Source organism: Hyperolius riggenbachi, chromosome 3, assembly GCF_040937935.1.
Source record: "Hyperolius riggenbachi isolate aHypRig1 chromosome 3, aHypRig1.pri, whole genome shotgun sequence".
Classification (NCBI taxonomy): domain Eukaryota; kingdom Metazoa; phylum Chordata; class Amphibia; order Anura; family Hyperoliidae; genus Hyperolius; species Hyperolius riggenbachi.
In genome coordinates, this window is record NC_090648.1 from 149613350 (window position 1) to 149619792 (window position 6443).

The 6443-nt window shown below is 45.1% G+C and overlaps 1 pseudogene; it reads right to left on the minus strand.

Moving 5' to 3' along the window:
- Positions 1 to 313: 313 nt before the first annotated feature.
- On the minus strand, positions 314 to 4184 carry LOC137562234 (NADH dehydrogenase [ubiquinone] 1 alpha subcomplex subunit 8 pseudogene; annotated as a pseudogene).
- Between the last annotated feature and the right edge of the window lie 2259 nt (positions 4185 to 6443).

Consider the following 6443-nt stretch of genomic DNA (forward strand, 5'->3'; position numbering starts at 1 on the left):
TGGTACATAATGATATTGGAGAGTTGTGCATATCACAAAGCTGAAGATTTTAGCAACTGTGGTTTACTGCCATTGGTTTGACTTCGGGGCTTGCATGCCTTAGTTTGACTTCGGGGGACCTGTTACAGTGTTAATAGAGGTGTCCATTAAACAAGCGTTATGTTTTTATTTGACAAACATTGGCTATTACTTTAAAAATGATACCTAATAGTACATTATAAAATCCTTGGTCACTTACAGTAAAAGGCTACACTTAGTGGATGTTACATCTCTACTGTTAAAGTGTTAACTCTTTTTTTTTTCTAGTTTCATTATTTTATTCTTTCCAACTAGATAATAGAACTGGTCCCAGGAAGCAAGACTAGACGTGGGACAACAGGAAGTGCGCAGGATCCAATAACCTTTTACCAAGTCCAAAAGAATATCTTGCTACCATATTAGGATGCCTTTAACTCTCCTTCAACAGATGGATTTGGCTCTGGTCTTAGCCTCGAATGTTAGACATTTTCTGGTAGCGGTCCTTTTCACTTTTGTGACCTTAGACAAATTCCAAGCTCAGGCCGTACCCAACCATACTTGTCAAGGAAACAGTTATCAAAAGCATATTGCTCCTGACGGCAATTACTGAGGTCCAAGAAGACCATTATAGTCAAGACAAGTCCAAAATGCAGTGAAAGGCTCTGCACAGTGAGTTTTGGCTTTCCTAGAAAACTCCAGAGCACATTTGTTCACTTTTTTTGCCCTCATTCAGACACTTCCTGGAATCTTTCTCGTCCCAGTGACGCAGCATGAATTCCTTATTGGGTTTGTCACACTGAGATCCATAGTGATGGGCAGGGCTGTGGAGTTGGTTTAAAAATCATCCAACTCTGACTCCGGCTCCCCGACTCCAGGTACCCAAAATTATTCCAACTCCTCAGTCATCCGACTCCTCAATTTATTGAATCCACTGACGCCGACTCCAGGTATCCAAAATTGCTCCGACTCCACAGCCCCGGTGATGGGCAGCAGCTTTCAGAACAGCAGAACTTACTTTGATCTCCGTGACTTGCAGCTCATCTAACGTGGGTTTCTGTCCCCCAGAAGGTCAGCTCATTGCCTAGTTAACATTTTTGACATTGTTAATTCAAACATATTTCCCTCAAAAATACACTGTCCTGAGATGTTTTTTCAAGATGTCAGTAAAACATGTCCTTTGTCAGTCATTTGTTTTCTATCTCTGCTAGTAAAAAACTAAATTGAAACATTGGCAACACTGATCTCAGCTGAGCCCTCAAGCTGCATTCTGCATAATTCTCACGCAATTAGCATATGTATGTACACAGTACTCATAGCTAGTGTTGGGCGAACAGTGTTCGCCACTGTTCGGGTTCTGCAGAACATCACCCTGTTCGGGTGATGTTCGAGTTCGGCCGAACACCTGGTGGTGTTCGGCCAAACTGTTCGGGGTTCGCCCGAACTGCAGAATGCATGGCCGAACATGGCCGAACAGGGCCCCTGTTCGGCCGAACAGGGCCCTGTTCGGCCGAATACTGCCCCCCTATGCCCCCTATGGGGTCGCAGGCATAAGGGGGGAGCATGCCCCGATCGCGGGGGGGGGGTCGGAAATTCCCCCCACCCCCTCCGCTAGCGCTCCCCCCTCTGCCCGCTTCCCCATACAAAAAGTTTGAAACAAGTTCAATAGTACCTGGCTGGTGGCACTGGCTGGCAGTGGAGTGAGGAGGAGTCCGAGTAGCAGAGTGACGTTGAGGCCGGGCAGCGGGCGGTTCAGCGCTAGTACCCTTGTGGTACTTCCGCCCTTTCTCTGACCTCACGTCCTCTGCATACGAGGGTACGCATCACGCGTACCCTCGTATGCGTCATCACGCAGAGGACGTGAGGTCAGAGAAAGGGCGGAAGTACCACAAGGGTACTAGCGCTGAACCGCCCGCTGCCCGGCCTCAACGTCACTCTGCTACTCGGACTCCTCCTCCTCCTCACTCCACTGCCAGCCAGTGCCACCAGCCAGGTACTATTGAACTTGTTTCAAACTTTTTGTATGGAGAAGCGGGCAGAGGGGGGAGCGCTAGCGGAGGGGGTGGGGGGAATTTCCGACCCCCCCCGCGACCGGGGCATGCTCCCCCCTTATGCCTGCGACCCCATAGGGCCCCCAAAATGGGCATGTTCGGGGGTCCCATTGACTCCCATTGAGTTCGGCGTTCGGGCCGAACATGCCGAACATCTGGCCCATGTTCGGCCTGTTCGGCCCGAACCCGAACATCCAGGTGTTCGCCCAACACTACTCATAGCAGAAAGCAGTAGTTTGTTTCACACAGAATTTCTCCATTGTTTATCAGACTTAGATTTAACATGACTATTTGCGCGTGAATGGAATATTCTAAACATTTGTCCTGTATTCCCCCTGGTGGCAGATAAGCAGCAGCCTCTGTGCTGTCTAGACGTTCTGACTTCTGCAAGCTGCTGCAGCCTCATGTGGATTCCGGACGCCACGTCCAACTTATTTGCCCTTGCAGAAGCCGTGAATGTAGCACAGTCATGTAGTACATTCATATGTCAATCTTGCAGGTTCATAAAGAGAATCTGTATTGTTAGAATCGCACAAAAGTAAACATACCAGTGCGTTAGGGGACATCTCCTATTACCCTCTGTCACAATTTCAATGCTCCCCGCCGCATTAAAAGTGGTTAAAAACAGTTTTTAAAAGTTTGTTTATAAACAAAATGGCCACCAAAACAGGAAGTAGGTTGATGTACAGTATGTCCACACATAGAAAATACATCCATACACACGCAGGCTGTATACAGCCTTCCTTTTTAATCTCAAGAGATCATTTGTGTGTTTCTTTCCCCCTGCAGCTATCTTCCACTGAAGTGTCAGGCTGTTTCTTCCTGCAGAGTGCAGACAGCTGTGCCTGTATGTAATTCCTCAGTATGTTAAAGCCCAGCCAGCTCAGAGTAAGATTTATCCAGCTTGTAAAAGATAATAGAGCAGAGAGAACCTGCCATAATCTAAATAACACACAGGCAGTGTGCAGAGAGGGGCCTGGAGGGGGGACATGCATCACAGAACCACAACACTGAAGAACTTGGCAGCCTTCCAGACACAGGCCGACAAGTCTGACAGGAGAGAGATAAGTTGATTTATTACAGAGATGGTGATAATAGAACGTGCTGCAGTAAGCCAAAACACATTAGAATAGATTTTGGAACTTGTAGGATGGAAGAAAACCGGATGAAATTTTTGTTACGGAGTCAACCTCCCTAGCGGTAACCCCGAGTCAGGCTCGAGACGGAAATCCGCAGCTCTGAGCAGTAATCCCGAGTTGGATCCATCGGATGTGTGTAATGTGCAGGGCTACTGCAGACCTATCAGGCGGTATGATTTTTAGGGTCTGAAAGCTTGTGAAAAAATTGCAACACTTTTGGAAAAAGAATTTGGAAATAATCATACCGCCAGGGAGGTTAAAGAGAACCTGTACTGAGTAAAAATATTTAAAATAAACACATGAGGTAACTTCAAATGAACATTACATAGTTACCTTGCCATCAGTTCCTCACTTCAGAAGCTCACCATTTTCTTCTGACAATAATCCCTTCCAGTTCTGACAATATTTTGTCAGATCTGAAATATATCAGTTGCTGTCAGTAAAATATGCTATCAGTTATAGCTGAGAGGAAAACTGATGTACCAGGTAATGTCCATGTTTCCCTATGGCTCAAGTGGGTGATTTTACAGTTTTTTTTAACCATAAAAAATATTTTATTAAGGATTATAAACAGGGTGTGATGTTACAGTTTAACTGTGTGCTGACCAGAAAGCTGTTATGGGTAATGGCCATTTTCAAAATGGAGGAAGGAAAATTCCCTTGATCACAGTGAAAAAACAGGATGCGGGACAAGAGAAAGACACTGAGGAGTAGACTTCATGGAAGGTAAGTATGACTTGTGTATGCTTATTTTGACTTTTAATTTTCAGTACAGGTTTTCTTTAATTACACTGCAGGTTCTTAATTCATCCTCAGCACAATCAGCTAGATTGTCAGTCATGTAGATTTGAATCCCACCAAGTCCACCTCCTCTGAATAATCGGATACACTCAGTCACCATAGCTCCCGACTGTCCCTTTTTGAAGGGACGGTCCCTCTTTTTTGGAACCAAATCCTTCTGTCCCTCTTTCTCCCTCATTTGTCCCTTGTTCAGGACTGATGTATAGACCTGTGTAAATATATGTATTTTTATACTGAAAATTTTGTTTAAAAGCCCCTAAGATGTATTCCCTTAATTTAAGTACCATACATGCTCGACTATAAGTCTAAAATGTAGGTCTGATTTGTTAAAGAGAATCTGTATTGTTAAAATCGCACAAAAGTAAACATACCAGTGCGTTAGGGGACATCTCCTATTACCCTCTGTCACAATTTCGCCGCTCCTCGCCACATTAAAAGTGGTTAAAAACAGTTTTAAAAAGTTTGTTTATAAACAAACAAAATGGCCACCAAAACAGGAAGTAGGTTGATGTACAGTATGTCCACACATAGAAAATACATTCATACACAAGCAGGCTGTATACATCCTTCCTTTTGTATCTCAAGAGATCATTATACACAGGCAGTGTGCATAGAGGGGCCAGGAGGGGGGAGATGCATCACAGAACCACAACACTGAAGAACTTGGCAGCTTTCCAGACACAGGCTGACAAGTCTGACAAGAAAGAGATAAGTTGATTTATTACAGAGATGGTGATAGTAGAACGTGCTGCAGTAAGCCAGAACACATTAGAATAGCTTTTGGAACTTGTAGGATGATAAAAAACAGGATGTAATTTTTGTTACGGAGTCTCTTTAAAGTAAATCATAGGGGGTGGCTTATACTCGGGTCAGACCTAAATTTCTGGCTTATAGTCCTGTAAAATGCAGGTTCTACTGTGACAATTTGCACTACAAACCCCCATGCCTTCCCACAGTACCATTTCCCATTAGTGTGTCTTCCTATCAGTGCTGCTGGTATGTGAAGTGTCTGATAGCTTCAGTGCAGACAGAGCAGCCTAGCAGGAACCTCCATGTGCTGCTGTATAGAGGTCTGCTCAAATAGTATTAGTACTCAGTACAGCTTTAGTATTCAAAACGATTTATTATACTCTATTTTCAAAGTGCCACTATTAAAAGTTCCCAAAGTGCAGATTAAATGCAGGGGACATTATAGTGTAGTGATGCCTTTCTATATGCCAGAGCTGTGTTCAAGGTTTTACACACCTCACTATTGCCTGCGTGTCTCTGCATGTATCCTGCACTTTTGACACTTTAAAGAGAACCCGAGGTGGGGTTCTAACAACGAAATCACCATACAGAGGCTGGGTCTGCCTATAGAGCCCAGCCTCTGTTGCTATACAGATTCCCCCCAAGCTTCCCCTGCGCTCTGCGAGACCCCATAAATCACAGCCGTGCTGCCGACACACAGCGTGTCAGAGCGGGCTGTGTTTACCTCTGTAATGCCAGTCTCGCCACTCCCCCGCCTCCTGCATTGCTCTGGTCCCCGCCCACGTCCCTTCCCTCCCCGCTGATTGGAGGAAAGGGACGCGGGCGGCGACTGGAGCGATGCAGGAGGTGGAGGGAGCGCCGAGACTGACAGGAGGAGGGAAACACAGCCCGCACAGCGCGGCTGTGATTTATGGGGTCTCGCAGAGTGCAGGGGGGGCATACGGGGAATCTGAATAGCAACAGAGGCTGGGCTCTATAGGCAGACCCAGCCTCTGTATGGGGATTTCGTTGTTCTCTTTAAATAGCTTTTTTGAACACTATATATGTAATACAGTAAAACTTTGAATAATGCTGGATGAGCGATGACCAGACCTCATATTTTGTTTGACTTGCACTACTACGGCTGCATCTCGGGACTTAAAGTCCTTAATGGCACATCTTACTAAGCCCACTTATACTTGAGTCACTATCTCATATCTAGGTATATATGTTATTTTTCTTTTCAGATGTTAAAAAGGAAAACTACTGATAATAGAAAGGACGAGAGTGGTTTGAATTATAAAACTACCGGTACATCTTTTGCTTCTGTAAATCTCCTCACTAGTTTCCTGGTACCAACCCAACCGCAATCTCAGATCTGCACATGAGCTTCTTTTATCCTCCTCTACAATTACCTCCTAGCATTCACGTATACAATACTTCTCACGTGCCTCACCCCTCCTCTGAAATGCCCTTCCACAGCACATCCATCACTTTCCCTCCTGTGAAATCTTTAAACATTCCCTCAAAACTCACCTTTTCCGACAAGGATATACTCTAACTTAGGCTATTCCCCCTTCGACCTCGCGTCTTGTCTTATTCCTGCTAAATAACTTAAACACGCACTGCCTGTAGGTATACTGCATATTTTTCCATCCCTTGTTTCCCCCATAGCTTGCACTCTGTTATACATGTTATTCATCATGTT